The sequence below is a fragment of the Gymnoscopelus braueri genome, assembly GCF_963280865.1.
Source record: "Gymnoscopelus braueri genome assembly, chromosome: 13".
NCBI classification, from domain to species: Eukaryota; Metazoa; Chordata; class Actinopteri; order Myctophiformes; family Myctophidae; genus Gymnoscopelus; species Gymnoscopelus braueri.
In genome coordinates, this window is record NC_137615.1 from 11921180 (window position 1) to 11943530 (window position 22351).

Consider the following 22351-nt stretch of genomic DNA (forward strand, 5'->3'; position numbering starts at 1 on the left):
TCCACAATACCATGGGGACTACTGGGCAATGAAAAGGCATAATGTTATGGTATAAATACACCCGGGAGACACTCATGATACCACTGTCCAGAACGCCTCTGACAGGGTCACGCACGCGCGGTCACATTGGTAATAAAGTCTGAGTCTCAAATCCACAAACCTTATGAAAGGAACAGCCTGGTCGCCAGAGAAAACGTTACGTCACTGTTGACTGTGCGTTTTGCAGAGACGTACAGTGATATAAAATGTATCCACAAAACGTTGCATGTGAACATGGTCCGCAGATGAGAACCATGTAATCGTCGATTTTACATTGCATACTAATGAACCCTAAACCTAACCCTAAGCCTATAACCTCACAAAAAAACTATGCCAAGACTTAACCTTAAACCCTAATCTTAACCCCTTAAACTAACCATAAACCTAAACGTTGAAATGCAACGTACCTAAAATGTAACGTTTTTGTGGTCCAGAAACGTTTCTGGAGAAATGTACAAAGGAAAGGAACATTTTCATTGGTCCTATGGGTTATGTTCCTATGTACTACCATGTCCCTACAGTACTGTCCACTGTTCTACTGACTACACCATTACCACTGAAACCCTCTAGAACTTAGTGAACTGGACCTGAGTTTGCTTTGTATTTGGACCACATTTTTCCCGCCTACACTAAATCTCTTCCCCCAAAAATAGCCAATCTACAAGCTTAATTGTAGCTTGTGACCAAAATCATATTGTCTCTGACTGTTGGGTGGAAACCTCATAAGTGCAAAACTGTTATACTTGTGTGGTGTATCAGTATTCAAGACTGATGAATATGAAATTATTAGGATATTAATATATTATAAATACAAATTGTTAGAATGTTCCATTCAATGGGACCAACAGTCAAGTTAATAAAACAGGCTCAATTTGCATTGAGTGACTTAGCTGACCTCAGCCCTAATCTAAAAGTGGGATCAGGCTGAGTTCTTGGGTCTCTGCTCCCCCGGGGATCTACCTGGCATTCCAAAGCAGCTATCTGTGATCTGTGAGACCAGCTGCAAGGAGTCCTTAAATGAGACATCTGTTCACTGTCCGAAACCCTATATTTAAGTTGACGCTGACGGTCTTCTATTAGCAAAAGTGCCTGTGGGTATTGACAGCTGATCTATCTAGGAAGGAGGGGCTTGGTTCCAGCAGAGGGGGAACCCAGCAGAGGAGTGCGTTTTATTAAGTAACTTTAATTATAAAGATCATTCATACAACGTCGGATATATTACTGTTTAGACTTATTTCGAAGCTAATAAAATGTTGTATAACAATGTCATAATGTGAACATATGGGAAGTACGGTTTTATAGATAAAGATAAAGAAAGAGTTCATGTGGTAAGAGTGAAAGGAGGCAGACGTTAAATCAGTGCCCTGAGAGGAGAAGGCGGGCCAAGCATGTTTAGACAAGGAGCCTATTTGTGATTGTACTGAACTGTTCCGTATATATTGGCTTGCATTAGAAGCAAACAGGGCTCTGTGAATCTGGACCCATGCAGATGCCACGTTCAGTAGGATAAAGCAGAAACCTATGAATAAGATGCGCTATATGTTGAATTGACTCGAACGTATAGATTGTTAAAAGAACTCTGACAATAAAGTGGAATTGTTTGAGAATGAAAGCTCCGGTCTCTGAACGATGATTCTTTATTCCCCGCCTCCGGAAATGGATTCGTATTTCTGCCGGTTCCCTTATGACTCAGATACGACAGAACTTGGCGAACCAGCTAGTCTCGTTGCTGATGGGAATCGGACGATTATACAGCATTTAAGTATCCTATGCTTTTCATGTTGCCTGATCTGGGTTCCTGTCGGCATGTTAAAAACGGACCGGTCGTCTGGTTCCGGCCGGGATGCCTCTGTTTCCGGCGGGGTTTTTGTCTTCGTCCAGAGCCTTTGTTTTTACCGTCTCTGGAGACGCGCTTGGTGAAGAGGCTTATCACCATATGGTGGACGTCTGTGTTACAATCCTTTGTGTTCCCTTTGGAAAGACCAGTGATGTGACATCTAGTTTCACATTTGGCTTAAGCATATAGGAGGCATGGCGTTCAACCGTTATGTTTAATTCCTCTTTGATGGTTCACATCATGGATTAATTAAATTGCAAGTTGAACAATTTAAATGGATATTTGGCTTGTTGTGGCTTGTTGTGTTCCACCCGTAGGCTAATATTTCATTTCTTAATGGGGATGCAAGCCCTTAATTAATTAAGTATACGAGTTAAAGTATGCATTCGGCACCTGAAAAACGATGTCTCGTATTCAGTGTATAGGTAGGGCTGTGGCTGAATGCACATTTAACTTGTCGTGGTTCACTGTACGTTTAAGTCCTTTATGGACTGTATATGTTAAGACTCTTTATTTATCCCTGAAAAGCACGGAGGTTGCATTCAGTGTACTGGAAAGAGATGGGTTCTCATTCGGTTCTTGATGATATTGAGTCTTGTAAATGGATCCTCGCTACTGGTAGATTAGCCTGATCAGCCTTTCTAAACGCGAGCGCCCTGGTATTTCACGACGGCTAACGAGGCATTTAATTTGCATTTGGCTTAAGTGGGACTCTGGGTCGTAAAAGAGATCTATTTGTAGCTAGTCCAAAAAGCACAGGGTTGCATTTGGCACCTGAAAAACGATGTCTCGTATTCAGTGTATAGATATAGGAAAGTAGCGGTGAGGCCGCGGAGACGTGGCGTTCGCCAGCGTGCCAGAAAGTACAGGTTTATATCTGGTGTAGCGCTTAGTGAGACCCGGGAGAAGTTGACTGAGGTGTTTGTTTTGTGTGTTTCAATGATATTGTTTTTCTGGGGAGTGCTTGTGGCCTGGCTTGGCTTGTGTGGTCTGTACTGTTACTACAGTGTAACTACGTGGATTTAAGCTGCGCGATGCGCATGTGTGTTTTTTTTTCTTCTTTTTCTGCATTTATATTTTTTACGTGAGTGCTGTTCGTTCGCTTTTGTTTGTTCAAAACATTTTTATAGGGGATAATGTTTTGAAGAGGGGAATGGAGTATTATATTATTTAAAAACTTTTGTTTGGACTTATAGGGTTCCGCTATATGATTATAAGTGGGACAGAACTATGTGGTTGAAACTGGAGGCTGCTGTAGATAGGTTGGTTGAGTGGAATAAATTGTGGAGTAATTATTTTATCTTGGCTTATTGTGTTGAGTGGACGAAATTTGTGTAAATAGGAAGTTGGTTTTGATTTTTGGAAACCCACGGAGGGGAATAGAACGGTTATGTTTGTTTTAAAAAAACAGTTTTAGAGTGTGGCTGTTTATAGGATTAAAGAAGCGTCTTGCCTCTTGACTTCGTGAACAGGTGTAGATAGGAGATTTAAATTTAGAGCAGCGTAGGCCTGCTGTTCCGTGTTGTTGTTTATTTTAAGGAGGAGGACATTTTCGCATGGCTCATTCTTCTGTCTGGGAGCCGTCAGTCAAACAGCGCAATTTGTAGTTTTTGGGGCCGGGAATGTAGTTTTTGCTACATGTCTTGACTTCCGCGTTGTCACGTCATATCCGGTGCATCGTCGGTGTTGCTGGAGGGACGGGAGACGCAACTAAGTTTTAGCTTTTAAATCTTAAAAGGCTACTTTTCTTATATATATTACATTCGTAATATTTTCTTCTTTAAACGCTTATATGAGAATCCTTTTGTTCGGATGGAATAAGAACTTTTTAGGGAGTAAAGTATTTATTTTTATTTTTACATTTAAAATAATTTCACTTTATACCCTGTAGTTGTATGGGCTCTTCACACGTCTTCTCGTGTGTGGAAAAGGCGTTTAGTTGTTCACGCTGTTTTTCACGTTTTTAAGGTTCTCTGGGGTTATTTGTCTGTTTTGACACATGAGTGTGGAGCAGTGTCTTAATTTTCGTTGAGATGTTTTACCGTTGTTTTTTCTCTTATAGTCGTTAAGTGCTCGTTGTGAGAAGAGTTAAACAGGGGTGTGGGCTATGCAGTAGCACAAGTAATGTGTTTCTTTTTGTGCCTCTGGGACACTTGTTGAAGGGCATTATTCCTTCGTGAGGAGCTAGTAAAAAGAGACGTTTTTAAGTGCTTATTGAATGGCTGTTTCTATGTTATTGAAAGAGGAGTAAGGTCGGGTTGTGGGTTGTATTGTTTATTGTGAGGAATAGATTAAGTTAGCTAAAATCACTGTTGATGTTCAAGTTAAGTGAGTTAAGTGATTGTAGAGACATATTGCTTTGTTATTTAGCAATGACTGTGGCTTTTTATTATTAGATTGATCATCAATAGGCCGTCATGGGAGTGATGTATTGGAGTTGGATAAGGTAATTTTTAGGGAACAATAGCCTGTGATGTACACATAGGTTACTCTGGTTTCGCTGGCTGGCCCAGGGAATGGGAGTAAGTTGTCTTCTAAGGACCTAAGTCCGACTTTATTTGAATAACATTTCTGTGGAAGCATATAGTGTTACTTTTCCATGTTACCTTTATAGGTCTGCCTATAGTGTGTTATATCTGTGTGACTTAATTCATGGATGTGCCACATTTGAGCTGACTAAGGTATAGGATAAGAACAGAGCAAGTTGAGACTAATTGCTTGATTGTAACTAAATAGTAGACAATAGAAGAAATTTGATAAAAACGAGTGCCTGCTTAAAATACCCAAAATAAGATATTTTCCAAATTGTTTGAAACCCGTGATTATTTGATGGGGCACAACCATTCGAGACTATTTCTGTCCTTTTTAAACTGATGGACATTGCCCACTGGTAGACGTGAGGAATTATCACACCCTTTACAGGCATGCAAACAGCCCCGAGGTGAAAAAGGTGACAACATGTTGTTTTCTTTCAGGTCAGGTGTCACACAATTGCCCTATTTGGGTTCAAAAAGGTGACTGTAGCTGAAATGTGACACTTTTGCATGTCTGCCTTTAGTAACCTATTTAGAGCGATATGTTAAAGGAAAGTAGAGATTTTTAAATAGAATGAGCCCGAATTTGAATGACAATTTATGAACAGTTAACCAGTCTATGTTACTATTTTAATGACACGAATATGTAGGATATGAAGCTGCAAACGTGTAATTATACTCGATTTTTGTGACGTACCACTAGTGGCGAAGAATAGGTTGAAATACGTTTTTGGTTTGAGTATTATAAAAGAGAAATTAGGAGTTCACCCTACTGGACGCACGGACCGTCACGTGATCATTACGTGGTGACGTGTTGCCTGTGGGAGTGACCTATTTGACGAGATGATAGTGTATTTTACCTCTGAGGGGGCTGAGCTGACATTGTCAGATTGGCTCCCCCTGGCGGTCAAAATATGAAGCCTGTCTATTTATGACAGTTGATTTTGGGTCTTTTTGACATTATTTTCTTGACAGAGTTGCTTCCTTCTAACAGTTATTAGTTTAATAAGGTTAACTAGTATTTTTCAGGTTTAGTATGTTAAGTATGTTTGAATTAACATTGTTTGTCTGTTGTGTAACGATTAATCTTTTATTTCATAGATGGCCTATACAAGTGAGGCTTAATGATTGTCAGTATGGCTTGAGCGTCTTGTGCCAGCTTAGTAAGGATAGTTCCTGTCTGGAAGAAGTAATGTATCGACCAGACTTTTAAAATTGTCAGACACTTAGAATATTTGATTTGTATTGATTCAGTCTTAGAAGTAACTAGAGGGGCTTAGTGTAGTCCCAGACGAGTGTCTTAATTCTAGACAGAAAAACGTTTGATTTTTGATTTTAAAATTCATTGATGAGATTATAAGTTCTTAAAACAGAGTGTTTTAAGTTGAGCGTCAGAGCTCCTAAAACCTTGGCGATACAGCCTAAATACCTTTTGTTGACATTTGCTACAGCTTCTGACAGAAATCATAATGATACATGTATTAGAGCATGTACATAGATGTACATGTGTTGACCAAATTCACACCCATTTTTCTATATTGTATTGACAATGCTTAACAGTTTATATGTAATACTGATTGTGGAATATCGTGTGTTGTGTAGAATGACACATGTTTGATACAATATATTACTTTAGTTTTAGTTTCCGTTTGAACAAACTGCTCTGAAGTAACTGACACAATGGTATCCATAGTTTGTGTTTTATTTTGAAGGAAGGGAAGTACAGTGTAAAACATACTTTCAGTAGTCAGAATAATAAGAGGAGTAATTGACATTTTTGTAAAAAAAAAATGGCTGTATGCCTGGAGTATAAAATGGAGTGGCAATATTTGTGACTGAAACGATTTGAACAAATACTAATTAATGTGGCCTAGGGGGAGCATATTTGATCCAAAATAATTGGGAAAAGGAGAGAATGTTCATATTACTTTTCAAAAGAGGGAACGAGGTAACCAAAAAGCTCACACACAGATCCCACACTAAAACTGACAACAGCATGTTGGTCCAGTGAACAGACATTGAAGGAATTGAATGCCAGATTCCCTATGTCTTGCGAGAAGTCCATGTGTCACAACAGTTTGATCCAGTTGTACAGGAGGCCGCAGCCACAGCAGATGGAAGGTGCAACCGTTTCGATGTCGGTATGCTGCTACAAGCCTGCTGTCTAGTTCTAGCAAGACGACAGGTTTTTGCCATCTCACACAGGTGCTCGACAAACGTGTTCGATCATCAGAGGTTGCCTGACAGTCACATCATCTTGCATAATCCTGTCCACGGCCTCTCAACAAACCTTCGTCTCAACGTCTCATATCATGGAGCTCTCCAGGGGGCCCAGCGCAGTCACGAAGGAACCGGTGATCCATTGAAATGAGTCACCGGAGAGGGGAGGAGTCTAGTGGGCATGAGGTAAGCCTGAAGATGATTGACTGCAAGATTTCAAAGTTGAAATGTACAGAGACATTACTTTAGGTGTTGGTGAATATTGGAAGTACTGGAAAATACCAGAAGAAGCATCACCGTACAAGGAAGGAAAGCAGTAGTCATCTTTTGAACTTGACACAAGGACCTGACACAACACAGATTATAGTTTGGTGTGGGAGTTTAAAAAAAAATAAGAGCTAAATAATTTGCTTCCATGCCTATTTTGAAACTTGATAACGAACTCTTTCCCTAAAACTAATGTTAGATTTAGCAAAATATGCTTTCAAGAGTCTACTAAATTGTAACAAAATTATAGAGTATGCAGGTTGCAGATATTGTCAATTTATTTTTGAAAATGCTCATTTAAAGAAAATATAGTCCTGTGGTTGTCCTTTAGACTTCACAGTTTCGGAATATTCTCATAAATTATCAAATCATGGGAAAATACATTTCGGAACATGCTTAAAACAAAATAACAAGTTAACCAGGACTCTAAGAGAGTCACAGTAAATTAAGAGATTTGTCCTTAAATGAATTACAAACTTTGGAAATTATTGTCAGAAAAATTTGGAGCAAAATAAGATGCAATTGTGCAGTAAAAGATTTAAAATAGGAGATTTATTATTAGGGAAATACAAGAGTCATAGGGAAAAAGGATAAAGCTGTGGTAAATGGTTGACAAAATGGAACGATTGATTGACAAAGTACAACAGGAATTAGAAGAGTAAAATATGTATAAGGTGGGGAAAGATCACTTTAATAGTGGGTGGAGTTAGTACAATGTATGAAGGAGCGAATGGATCAGAGTCCAGGAGAATGTACTGTCTGAAGAATCAGATAGCAGTCAATAATTTGATGATAGGTTCTCTAATTTTAACAGCATGAGTTAAACTGTGCGTCTATGAGTGACTAATCCCTGAATGTATGAGTATTAAGCAAGTTAGGCATCTGTTTAGCTTATGTAGAGCAGGTATAGGTGGACTTTTGTTTTTGTACTAGGAGAAATAAAGCAGGTGCTGAGACTGGAGAATCTGGACCAGGATGACAGCAGGCAGAAGCTGACCCGGAACAAACAGAGATCACCTGGACTTCTACCTCCAGGGAACCACAGCTACCCTATCTTCACATCTCTCCACCTACCAGTGACCATCACAGACCATGGTCGAGAGGGGAGTCGTGGGGGTACAGCCTGCATGAGATTCAACCGGCCACACCGGAGGAGAGAGTTCCAGACCCGACAGCCGTTCCATCTCCGTGTCATCAATCCAGCAGGAAGTGGCGACCACCAGCTATCTGTCAACTCATCATCATCGGCCCTGCAAAACACCTTGCCAAGGCCAGGGTGCAACACCTCTGTCGTCACAGATCTACAATAGTTTCTGACAAACCAGCAGCGGTTGGAAGTCCCAGGTACCTATAGGAGTTACCCGTGACACATCAAGTTGCATCTGCAAATTGAAAAGCATGACACTTTCTTTCGATCATGAAAAGAGGGGCACCCATACGGATCAGGTATGGATAAAAGAATCCTGATTGTCAAGATCAGACAAGTACTGAAATAGCTGTGATTCTATTCAGAAGCAATACCCTCAGGATAACAATTCCTGTGTGATTCACAAATTCGGACAGAAAGGAGTGCATTGTGGTCGGGTTTTCTGGGCTATGGTGATGTGCAAATCTGCAGATTGCATACTCACCATGTCCAGAGAATTCAAACTTATGCCTCATGTCGAATTGTGCAAAATGGACAGTCAAGAAGAAGGAATTGCGTTCGTTAGAATAGAAAAAATAAGAGCAGGGCTGTGTCTCTGTATTTGCGCGTTGTCCACACAATGTACTGCCCACTTGTAATAATGATGTTTGTATTAACTTGACTTTTTCTTAGGTTTTGTGAAAAGAAGTCCAGCCGAGAGTACAGTGATATTATTTGTGTGTGTTTGATGTACAATGTTTGTTGATGATTCACTTAATAATTCAACAGTCTGAGGGTTACGGATTGACCATTTTAATAGAATAAGTTGTCTTTTTGGTTAAAACTGATTCTAGTTGATACGTACACAAGTGACATCAGTCCTTGAATATCCTTGTGTGGAGATGTATTAATATATCTCCATGAGGGGAATGTGGTGTATCAGTATTCAAGACTGATGAATATGAAATTATTAGGATATTAATATATTATAAATACAAATTGTTAGAATGTTCCATTCAATGGGACCAACAGTCAAGTTAATAAAACAGGCTCAATTTGCATTGAGTGACTTAGCTGACCTCAGCCCTAATCTAAAAGTGGGATCAGGCTGAGTTCTTGGGTCTCTGCTCCCCCGGGGATCTACCTGGCATTCCAAAGCAGCTATCTGTGATCTGTGAGACCAGCTGCAAGGAGTCCTTAAATGAGACATCTGTTCACTGTCCGAAACCCTATATTTAAGTTGACGCTGACGGTCTTCTATTAGCAAAAGTGCCTGTGGGTATTGACAGCTGATCTATCTAGGAAGGAGGGGCTTGGTTCCAGCAGAGGGGGAACCCAGCAGAGGAGTGCGTTTTATTAAGTAACTTTAATTATAAAGATCATTCATACAACGTCGGATATATTACTGTTTAGACTTATTTCGAAGCTAATAAAATGTTGTATAACAATGTCATAATGTGAACATATGGGAAGTACGGTTTTATAGATAAAGATAAAGAAAGAGTTCATGTGGTAAGAGTGAAAGGAGGCAGACGTTAAATCAGTGCCCTGAGAGGAGAAGGCGGGCCAAGCATGTTTAGACAAGGAGCCTATTTGTGATTGTACTGAACTGTTCCGTATATATTGGCTTGCATTAGAAGCAAACAGGGCTCTGTGAATCTGGACCCATGCAGATGCCACGTTCAGTAGGATAAAGCAGAAACCTATGAATAAGATGCGCTATATGTTGAATTGACTCGAACGTATAGATTGTTAAAAGAACTCTGACAATAAAGTGGAATTGTTTGAGAATGAAAGCTCCGGTCTCTGAACGATGATTCTTTATTCCCCGCCTCCGGAAATGGATTCGTATTTCTGCCGGTTCCCTTATGACTCAGATACGACACTTGTCAGGATTCAAATTCAAAAACTGTAAAAGCTGATCTACAAGCTCAGAACACGTCGCTTTGTGCCACGTTTCGAGCTTGCAGATCTGACACTTTTGATGATGTTTGAGAACCACTGCTGTGGGGGGGACTAAGCACTCCTCGCTAGTCCTGTAAAATGCTACCTTCCTGTTTAGTTGACTGCGGAGCAGAGAGCTCAGCCAAGCGTAGCAATGTCATCTTAGTGGGGAGTTTTCCATCCACACTGCTACCACCTGCACTTCAACAAGCTCATAAACAGCCCTGCCTCCAGACATTTCTTTTACATGTCCCCCCTTTCTTCTGTATTTAATTGCAATTAATATCTATATTATTTTTTTTAGAGAAAAAAAAAGAATGGGAAAACAGCACTGGCATGTTCGGCGTGCAATTAGTCAAATTTGCCTCACGTATGTGATCATCTCTCAAAATGACATGGCTAATGCGCTTTGAACATTGGCATATTTGGGCCCTCGAGTGATAAGTCAAACTGTGTAGTAGTTCTTTGATATTGAAATGTATTTTTCATTCTGTATGATGTTGGACTTGTCCCCAGACATATCGAAAAGGGTTTTTAAATCAAAAGCATACATTTTGTTTTTGTGTCTGTATGTTTCTATACTGTAGCCTAGTGTACATATCGTCTGCTAATGTGCCGAGCAGGGAGTAATCCATATAAGAGCTTGAATGCCAAGATCAAATATTCACACACTGCATTTTATAAATAAAATGTTCTCAAGTCATTATTGGTCTCAATCTATTTGTTGTTTATTTGAGTTATCTGACTGAACTGTGGCTTAGAACGGTGTGTGTGTGTGTGTGTGTGTGTGTGTGTGTGTGTGTGTGTGTGTGTGCGTGCGTGCGTGCGTGCGTGCGTGCGTGCGTGCGTGCGTGCGTGCGTGTGTGCGTGTGCGTGTGTGTGTGTGTGTGTACGTGTGTACACTCTCATATAGTCACGCGTTGCAGACGGATTCCATCATAGATCTATGCACTCCAGGGCAAAGCCAGATGGGTCATGATTATATCCAGAAAATAATGTGTCAGAGTATTTACACAATAACAATTCACCTCCTCACATTTAAGAAAAATGGTTTATTTGCCCCCCCGTGTGTGTGTGTGTGTGTGTGTGTGTGTGTGTGTGTGTGTGTGTGTGTGTGTGTATAAACTGTACAGCAGTATCCCAAACACTGGGTCGGCACCCATTTGTGGGTCGCGAACAAATTTGTAAATAAATATCCCTTTTCAATTATTATTATTTCAAAACATTTACATGCACAATGTTTTCATGAATTGGAAACCAATGTTTCAAAATAATTTCGTGAATAAACAATAAATATAAAAAATATAAGAAATTCCATAAATTAGATAACATTTTAAGAAGTAGTGAAAATAGTCGATCTACAAGCTCACATCGCATTGCGTCGCGTCGTAGATCTGCTATTTTCACTATAGTTTCGCTCCTGGGGAGACATCACTTTTGGGTCTCGAGCTAAAACGTTTGAGAACCACCGCTGTACAGCACACAGTCAAATCATGTGTGTTGATTTAAGTCAGAGAATGTACAAATGAAACCAATTGGGACCCATAGAGGTCCATTTTGTACTAGGGGCCCGAAATCCAGATCGGTCAGATAGGCGGTTGTCCAGAACTGCTGATCCGGCCTAAACGCTCCTATATAATAATAATAATAATAATATATACTGGCTGTTCCACAGGCGCGGTGCTGCTGAGCAGAAGGCCTGTACGGTCCCCCATGGTGCGAAGCTTGGTATTGCGGCTGGGGGAACCTCGAGGAGGAAGCTGTTCGCAAATCCGAGGGTGCGGGTGGGAGTTTACATGCCTATATATATCTAGGCATAATATGGAGATCCGGTTGTAAAGATGTATGTGTGGGGTAAATTGTAAATTGATCGCATGTTCACGGTAGCGGGTGACCACGATCGTTTTTCTTTTATCAGTGAGTGCATGGCGCGTGTGTGTGACTTCTACATGGGCAGAGCACAGAGTCCTCAGGCATCAGGAACGCATGCATGCAGTCTCTCTCTCTCTAAAGAACGCATGCCTGCAGTCTCTCTCTCTCTCTCTAAGCCACATCACCATGGTTCCAGTCAAAGCCACACAGTGGCTCGTTGTGGCTTCACACAGATGGTCACATAAAAACAGAAAACACGAGTCCAGAGCCGTAAGCTGTGCAGCAGACCTATAGCTCCAATGTCATTTGCTGTCCGTCGCAACCAGGGTTATTAAAGTTAACTAAAAAACGAGGCGCTCGGGTGGCACAGCGGTGAAGTAGCTGCCTATATACCACCACGGAGGTCGTGGGTTCAAATCCACCGTGGTATACGTCCGGCTTTGTCGAGCGGCTACTCGTCTACGCGAATACAATTGGCCCGTGTTTCGGGGGAGGGAAAGCCGGGCGGTGAGGGTGATATTTGTCACTGCACTTAATCCTACGGGCTGGGGCGGCACCTGTCAGCGGGGAGTGCTGGGCGGGAGGTGTAGGACGAAATGTGTGTGGGGAGGAATCAATTGGTATAACAACTAAATTGGGGAGAACAACATTTTTTTTTTATCTGGATTTGATTTTTTAAATGTATTATTAACTGAAACAAAACTAAAACGAGGCTTTACAACAAATAAACAATAACTAACTGAAATTGTATTGTGTGTTTACTTAACTAACTCAAACTAATACATATCCTTGGCTTTTGTCTTTGTCAACAAAAATCTTCCAATATTTTTCTTCAGAGATAAAAATAGCTGATCTACAATAGTTGTGAGTGGGTAAATCTGCAAAAAAAAATATCTCTGAAACTAACACTGTCTAACACAGACTAATAAAACCTAAACTAAAACAATGCCTTTTCAAACAACGAAAAACTAAAATAAACTATCAAGCCCGCTTTAAAAACGAATCATCATCAACTAAACTGGAAATGAAAACAAAAAAGTCAAAACTAAGCAAAGCAAAGCTATAACAATAACCTTGGCACAGATGTGTCTCAGGTAAGTGCCAGGCAAGCAGGGCGTTTGACCAGCACTGCATTATTGTCCCGACGGCGCCCAGACACACCCCATCGATTAACAGATCAAATAACTGACGTCAGCTGGATAGACTGAGCCCACAAGTCAAGGATCGGTGGTGGAGAAAGTACTAAATGTATTTACTTAAGTAAAAGTAACAATACTGTTTGATACAAGTAAAGTCTGGAATTCTATATTGACAAAGTATTGGTATGAAAATGTACTGTACTTAAAGTACCAAAAGTAAAAAGTACTCATTATGCAGAATGTCCCATTTCACATAAATTGTATAAAGATCGCATCGCGACACATTGTGTAGATCGGCTATTTTCAAATGGTTTAAATATATATAGGGCTGAAGTGAATCTACAAAGTAACTAGGGACTAAAGTTTTCATATAATTCTAAGTGGAGTAAAAGTACAATCGGAAAATACTCCAGAAAAGTACACATTCCTCAGATTTGTACTTAAGTACAGTACTTGAGTACATGGACTTAGTTACTTTACACCACTGCTGAGCCCACAAGTCAAGGATAGACATCGTATGCCAGCATGCAAATCTTTCCCAATCGCGTCTAAATCTCGGATGAATTGAAGTGCTTTGATGCCTTTTTATGGCATGTGGTTGTGTTACAGTGGTATAATTTGACACTTTTAAGTTTCAAACTTTTAGCTGACTTTTAGCTTTTAGCTCTTATCCAGTGAGACATATAGATTTACTTCACCAATGGACCCTTTTCACAGCCGATATTTACACACAGATATATAGCCATTGAACAGACATGTCCACATTGTGCCATGTGGGCATATTTTACATAGGCCACAGCTTCCTTCTTAACATGTATTATTTTGTTGCTGTCGGGCACAAACCTCCTATCTCCATATTGTTGTGTTTATTCATAGATTAACCCCTACTTGTCATACTGTAAGAACAACAAGAACAAGAACTAACTGTGTTCCAAAAATAAACAACCACCCAGGTGATTTTGTATGGTTTATGATATTGAGTTACATTTGATAACATCTGTGTTTGGAGAAAAAAAATCACACCCTGTGTGAAGTGGGCGGTGTCTTGCTAGCTAATCACAATACTGAATGGAGTCAAGTTCAACCAATCATGTACAAAAGATAAATACATTTATTGAAACACTCTTTATGATGGACGAAACCATAACTTGAAAAAAACAAATTTATGTTTTTTTTCAAGTTATGGTTTCTTATATAGGGCTATGCACATGTGTCATGTGACACTGGCCAATCACAGTCCTGAATAGATTGTGATTGGCCAATCACGGTGCAGGATAATTGTACAAATTTTTGGCCAATCACAGCGCAGGATAAATGTACAAATTTCCAAACCTCACTTATAGGGGCGGTTTCACCGCCCAAAAAAAGAACTCCTTGGATAAATTAGTACTTTTTCACCGTCAGTTGATGCTTCATATCCATATGAGTAAAATTGCCGGGTGGTTTGTTTATTTTTGGAACACAGTTCTTATATGACACGATTTAAGATTTCCCTATGGGAAATCCCAAGCAAAAACGCTGTGACCCACTGGGATAGCGCCCTCTAGCGGCAGTGATGTCAGACTTCGGTGCTCTATAGCAGTGGGGACCCACAGGGGTCCTTGGGGGGGGGGGGGTTCCAGGCGGTCCCCAGAAAAATGTGTTAATACAGCATCACAATCATTTTGACCACTTCATCAATTCATACGTTGGCTATTCAAAAATAGCAGATATACAAGCTTGTATATCTGCATTTTTTTTTTACAATTTTGAAAAATCTGGAAAGTGTTGTGGAAAATGTTGAATAATGATTTTATTTTTTTAACACAAATCTTCTCTTCTGGGGGTCCCTGGCACAAAACCTTTTCAGATGGGGGTCCGTGGCCAAATATTTATCACTTTGGGGGTCCTTGGCACGAAAATGTTTGAGAACTCCTGCTCTATAGTAGAGAGCACAGGGGTCAAAGCAGTGTTTCTGCTTAGGCAATGTTCTTCAAGGTCACATAAGGAGGACGTGGCAGTATAAAGACGTAATAAATAGGTGCACAATGAGTCCTCCTGTTATTCACATGTAAATGAGAGTCAGTGAAGGAGGAATATAAGGCCAGGGGGGGGAATCTGATGTGATCTTTATGGAGGAAAAGCGTTTTGCGAGGAGATGGCTTTGCACTTCATGAGAGAGAGAGAGCCTCACAGCCTCGTACCAGCTGCTGTCCGCATGTCATTAACGACTCAAACACCGGCATCCATCCATCCATCCGTATTCTGGGTAAAACTTTCACCAGGAAAATAGCACATCGACAAGCTCAGAACGCGTCGAGCTATAGCTATTTTCAGCAGAGATATCTATTGTACAGCAAAAACAGAAAATTCACTAGTGTAGAGCCCTGAGCCACTCCGCTCAACAACGTATATATGGAGTTTAAGTGGTTAATGATTCCGTGGTGGGATCAGGGAGCTTTGCCTCTGACTGTATGGCTTTGTTTTTTTGTTTAAAAATGCACGCACGCACGCACGCACACACACACACACACACACACACACACACACACACACACACACACACACACACACACACACACACACACACACACACACACACACACACACACACACAGAGTCTGGTACTTACTACCTAACACACTCGGAAATCCTCGGTCTGTTTACTTAAGTACTCAAATACCTGACATACTCGATATCCTCAGTCTGTTTACTTATATGTACTCAAATACCTAACATATTTGGTGGTGGGGGTGATGTCAATCAGTCAGGTGGTGAGGGTGGAGTGGGGGATAGTAGTAATGGTTTTGGAGTGGAGGTAGAGCTGTGTGTCATCGGCGTAGCAGTGAAAACGGAGGCCATGGCGGCGAAGGATCTGTCCGAGGGGGAGAATGTAGAGAATAAGCAGGAGAGGGCCAAGCACCGAGCCCTGGGGGACACCATGGGTGACAGAGGTTGTGATTGATTTTCAGTTGTTTATGGAGTTGAATTGATGTCTGTCGGAAAAGGTAGGATGTGAACCAGGAGAGGGCAGTGCAAGCGATTCCGACGCTGGATTTGAGGCCTGATAGAAGTATGGGGTGGTTGATGGTGTTGAATGCAGCACTGAGGTCGAGGAGGATGGGGACGTTGAGTGAGCCGGTGTCGCAGGAGAGCAGGAGGTCATTGGTAACTTTGATGAGGGCAGTCTCTGTACTGTGTCTGGAGCGGAAACCGGCTTGGAATTGTTCAAAGAGGTTACTGGATTCGAGATAAGTGGTGATATGAGTAGCGAAAACACACTCCAGGATTTTTGACAAAAAAGGTAGGTTGGAAAATGGGCCGGTAGTTGTTGGGGGAGTCGGGGTCCAGACCAGGTTTCTTGAGGATGGATGTGACGGTGGCAAGCTCTAGGGGAGGGGCGACAAAACCAGAGGAGAGGGAGGCCTTAGCAGTTTTGGTGATGAGTGGGGAGAGAGTGGGGAGGCAGTCCTTAAGGAGGGTGGTGGGGAGGGGGTCCAGGGAGCAGGTTTAGGACTTCATACCAGCAACAACAGAGGAGAGGTACGGGGTAATATCGAGGAATGTGGAGAAGGAATGAGTAGGGAGTGTGTGTGTGTGTGTGTGTGTGGGGGGGGGGGGCAGGTTGAGGTCCAGGGGGGGGGGGGGGGGGGGGATGGTCAGCTGGTTATGGATGGTGTTGATTTTATCGTGAAAAAATGGGAGGAAGTTATTACATTTGTCCACAGTGAAGAGGTGTGAGATGGTGACCATGGGTTTGAGGAGTTTAACCAGATGTTGATGGTGGAAAAGAGAACTTTAGGGTTGCCATTGCCAGACTGGATGATTCCAGAATAGTAGGAGGTGCGGGTGGAGTTGAGGGTGTCTTTGTAGAGCTGCAGGTGTGGTTTATAGATGTCATTGTGGATGGTGAGACCGGTTTTCTTGGCAAGCCTTGCTAACTGTCGGCCCTTTGTTTTGAGGAGGTGCAGTTCATCAGTGTACCAGGGGGCAGTGTGGGTGAAGGAGACAGATCCTGTTTGAGTGGGTGCAAGCTGGTCCAGGCAGGAGGAGAGTGAGTCATTGTATAGATGTTGACCAGATCAGTGGGTGAATGAGAGAAGGAGGAGGAATGTGGAGAGAAAAGATGCATTTATGGACTTGAGGTTCCGGAAGGTTATGGTGGGCCTCTGCTTCTCAAGGGTGTGGGGGGGGGGGGTCCATGTGGAAGGTGATGTCCAGGTGTTCAGACCAGGTCCAGGTTGTGGCCTTTATTGTGGGTGGGGAAATCAATGTGTTGGGTGATGTAAAAAAAATGCCAGAATTTCCAGACAGTTTTCCAATCCAGGCGAGGCTTGTTCATGTATGAAAGTATTGAAAATTGGAAACACTCCAGTAAAGTCCAAAATCTGAAAAGTGTACCTTAAGTATAGTAGTTGAGTAAATGTACTTAGTTACTTTCCATCACTGCTATTTACTGATGTACTCAAATACCTAACACACTGGGATATCCTCAGTCTGTTTAGTACTCAAATACTAACACACTCGATATCCTCAGTCCGTTTACTCATGTACTCAGATGCCTCCAGCTCAAGCCTGTCGGTGTATGCTTTCCTATAAGCAGCTTAGACTTTAAGAGTTACCTGACTGAACACCTGCAGAGCAGACTGCTGCCATCCATTTAAAATGATGGAGTTTCTCATCAAGCATAAGCATGGAACTGTTGTACTCACTATGTGCTTCAGTAAGGCCTGCTAAATATCACAGCCTGTACACAGAAGATGGCATTACTTTTTTCGATTTTTTTAAGCTTAGACGCATAGAGCAGTAGTGTTCCCAAACTTTTCTGGACCAGGACCCACTTGGGCCCACACATCTGACCACAAACTGACCACTTAACAGGGTCATCGGTCAATAGAAGACTCAGTAGGTCCGGTCATCAAATTATCGGCTTGGGAATGCGACAAAAACTAAAACTAAAGAAAATCTAAGTAATTCCAAATATTTAACTTGTTTCTCAATATTTTTTTAACATCTACCTCACAACTAGCTTGTAGATCTGCTATTTTCAAATGTAAAGTGGTCAAACGTAGCCTAATCGCTTGTTTTCATAGACCTGGCGTTTGTTTTTCTTGCAAAATCGGACAACCCACTGATTTACCTGCATTACACCTGCAGCCTACTAGGGTGGAAGTGACCAGATATCGAATGAAGCAGCAGGAGGGCAATGGAGCCGCCCTGGAGAAGGGCCAAGAATAATGTGAATTGTAAAATCCTAATAGGAAAAAAAACATCACATAGCCTAATGGCACATCTGTAGAAATAAGCTTAAAAAGAACTTGATGAAGATGACACGTGTGAAACAGAACGGCAGCAATTTCCCATCTTGTAATTGAAATATTACACCCCACCCCTCCCTATAACTGCAAGTTGCTTCAATATGGCCTCAAGACTCGGGTGGCGCAGTGGTAAAAGTCCCTGCCCACCACCACAGAGGTTGTGGGTTCGAATTCACCGTGGTTCATCGGTCTATGCGTCTATGCGAACACAATTGGCCCGTGTTCGGGGGAAGGGAAGCCGTGTGGGAAAGGTGACATTGGTCCTACGGGCTGGGGGCGGCACCCGTCAGTGGGGAGTGTTGGGCAGGAGGAGTAGGACGAAGGTCCTCCCGGTGGGGTTTCCTCACTGGCAGGTGAGTCATTAAGATACAACAGCAGTGACAACACAGATATGTGTGTGGGGAGGAATCAATTGGCATAACAGAGAAGAAGGGGGTACAAAATAATTGGCTACTCTAAATTTATAAAAGAAAACCTTTTCTTTACAAAAAAAAAGGGAAAAATAAAATGGCTTCAAGACGTGACTCATAGCCAACTATTTTTAAATGTGAGTGACAGTATAATAATCCACTGGTCAGCATTCAAAGATCACACTGTGTTTCGTTGTGTGGCCACAGAGAGGCGGTAATGAGCAGGGGTGGAAAGTTACCAAGTGCATTCACTTGAGTGCTGTATACTTGAGTACGCACATTTTGAGTATCTGTACTTTACTTGAGTATTTCCATTTCTGTATACTTTATACTTCTACTCCACTACATCTCAAATAAATATTGTTCTTTTTACTCCACTATAATCATTTGACAGCTTTAGTTACTATAGTTACTTTGCACGTTTAGATTATTACATACATTAATCACTTAATATAAGCCCTGCTTTATACTTGGGCTACACAAAAATAGCAATTTTTTCTTCTTTTTTTTATATACATAATTTATTTGAGTACTTTTACTTTGGAACCGTACATTTTAGCTTCAAGCACTTTTGTGAAAAGGGCTTGGAGCTAGATCAGTGGTTCCCGAACCTTTTTACATTTTATGTATGAAATTCTTCTGGAAAATGTTTTTTTTAAATGTGGGTATTTACTTCGACCAATAAATAATGTATCTGCGACCCAAACATGGGTCCTGACCCACTGTTTGGGAACCAATAAGCTGGAGGAGCTGTCCCTACAGGCCTCTGACAAGAGGAAAATAAATGATTATTTTAGGCTCCTGAATCTCTTAGATACCCCTCTATATTAATAATAGAATTAGTATTAATAACACAATGAATAATTTGTGTTAAAATTAGTAAGCACTGGTGTGCAATTTGGTTGTATAATTGCATGGAACTTGCAGAAGTCTGTCTTTTTTTTAAATCCATTATTCATTTTTCCCCTCCGTTCAGCCTCTCTTCAAGTTAACTTTTCTTGGAGCTAAGGTTTGAATTAACAATCTTTGGCACAACAGGGGGGTTATATATGACCCGGCTACGTCTCAAAGCCTAATTAAAAGATAACACGGCTCATGTTTCACTATCAGTCTCTATATGCCGATTTGATATTATGGCTGAAATTTTCTGCACATCTAAACCGAGTTAAACCCTTTTTTTGGGGTGGGGGGTGGGGGGAGGTTGAATTCACTTCTAGGGTTAGAAATCCCTCCATCTAATTCAATAGCACTATGTAAAAAAAAAAAGAAGGAGAAAAAAAACTATTCCAGGAACATGATTTGGGCTCAGACAATGGTGGAGTTCTTATGCTGGCAGGCCGTGGTGGAAAAAGTACTTACTTAAGTAAAAGTATCAATACTGCAATGTAGAAACACTCTTGTTACAAGTACAAGTTTGGTAATCAAAATATACTTAAAGTACCAAAAGTAAAAGTACTCAGTATGCAGAATGTCCTGTTTCACAAAGTATGAAATGTAATAAAAATCTTTTGAAAATAGCAGATCTACAAGCTCACAACACATCGCAACGCGTTGTGAGTTTGTAGATTGGCTATTTTCTAATAGCCAAAAGTTTAAATAGGGATGAAGTGGTTAATGTATGTTTTTTTAATAATAATTCAAATCTACAAAGTAACCAGTAACTAAAGTTTTTTTAATAATTGCAGTGGACTAAAAAGTACAATATTTGCCTCTGAGATGTGGTGGAGTAGAATTAAAAGTATTGAAAATTGGAAATACTCCAGTAAACTAAAGGTACCTCAAAATTACAGCACTTGAGTAAATGCACTCAGTTACTTTCCACCACTGCTGGCAGGGAAAGGAGTTGTGGGTTTTAAGAATGGGAACAAATTCTTACCTTGATGAATGCCTTATGTGACCTGAGCTCAAGCTGTCATGGTTGCAGTGTGAGTAAAAGAGTTACACTTCAGCTAATTGAAGAGTTCACGGTAAAATTGGATTGGAATGAATGCAACTTAGAACTGGCTCACAGGGTCGAGACCTCAAACTGACGGTTTAGTTGGGATATCTTTGGGACATTTTACACGTCGTACACGTGGTGGACTGGGAAACATTCCTGTGAGACATCTATATATAATTCTGTCTGAGATATTCCAGGATTAAAATTGAAGTATTTTTTTGCTTCATAGGAGAAAGGGAGACTTAAGTCTGATTTATACTTTGTCACGTGATGGTATTGGCACACCGAAAATAGCAGATCTGCACTTGACTTCAACTTGGTTCTGATGAATTATAAAGGTACACGCCGATACGCTGTAGCATAGCGGGAGGAATCAAAGAAATGGTCAACTGAGCTACTCGTCCTGCAATTTTATTTCAGAGTGCCGCTATTTCAACCTTGGTGGTTTTTTGTTTACGAGTATACTTTGTTAGCTGAGCACCAAAAAAGGCTGCCGCGTTAAGCGGTCAGATGGGTGGACCACATGCATTCTCAGAGCATGTTTACATTAATGGTCAGACTGGTCAGATATGAATGTATACTGTGTGTGTGTGTGTGTGTGTGTGTGTGTGTGTGTGTGTGTGTGTGTGTGTGTGTGTGTGTGTGTGTGTGTGTGTGTGTGTGTGTGTGTGCGTGTGCGCGTGCATATGTGTATTTGAGAAGTAAGCTTTTGGGGCTTATTTAAGCATGTCAACACAAGTAGAATATACATGAGCAGCACATTGCTCATGGTTTGAAGCAAGTCTCTGTCATCGTGATAATTGTTTAGCATTGAATGTATGGTTTAATGCATTGAAACTGAACAGGAGTGAATTGTAAATTGTAAAGTCCTCGCCAAGATCCTGCCCTATTAATCACTACACCTTATCTCTGTCCACTAACCGCCACTAAGGGCTTTGCGCTTGTAGATCTGCTACTTTTGCTATTTTCTAATTTGAATCCTGAATAGTAACAGTTTTGGAGATTTCCACCCGACAGAGACGAGATACTCCTGGTCAAAAATTACTCCACGACAGGTGAAAGTTCCTTTGCCAAATTTCTACTTGAGTTCAAGTACAGGGACACTTGCTTTTAAGTATTCAAAAGTACAAATTCAGCTTGTAGATTGTTATTGTCTCCGCCAGGCCCGAAAGGCATGGCCGGAAGGCGGTTCCGTCCGATTTGTCATATTCCATCCTGATTGGCGAATTCCGAACATTGCTGGCCCACAATAACCTACCTGACCTGGCGGAGTTCCGAGGAGCTCTTTTTCTAGTTTACACGACATTTGAAATACAGCTACGTGTCGCTATATTATGTAATAATATAATGTTTCCTTTCCTATAAATATAGTGAGGTAAAAAGCATGTTTGTCTTTGAAATGTAGTGGAGCGAAAGTCATAAGTATCCAAAAATACAAATACTCAAGTAAAGTACAGAAACTCTTTTTGTTTTTACTTAAGTACAGTACTCAAGTAAATGTGCGTGTGTGTGGGACCAAAAACAGCATTGGACTGTGGTTGTAAGTAACTGGGAGGCTGCTCCCAAATGCAAAACATGTAGTAACTGTATGTGTGTGTTAAGCAGGGCAGTGGGGGCTGAGAAGTCTAATTTCCCTGAGTTAAAAGGTACAAAACAACAACAACAACAACAATAACTAAATTGTCACATTCCTAAAATAATGGCCTCCAGTAATTAATTTTTTGAGG

At 41.0% G+C, this 22351-nt stretch overlaps 1 protein-coding gene across 7 annotated transcripts in view; it reads right to left on the reverse strand.

The window, feature by feature from the left end:
- Positions 1-22351, reverse strand: part of rbfox1 (RNA binding fox-1 homolog 1) — a 121482-nt gene that overhangs the window by 12898 nt on the left and 86233 nt on the right. The window lies entirely within an intron of this gene.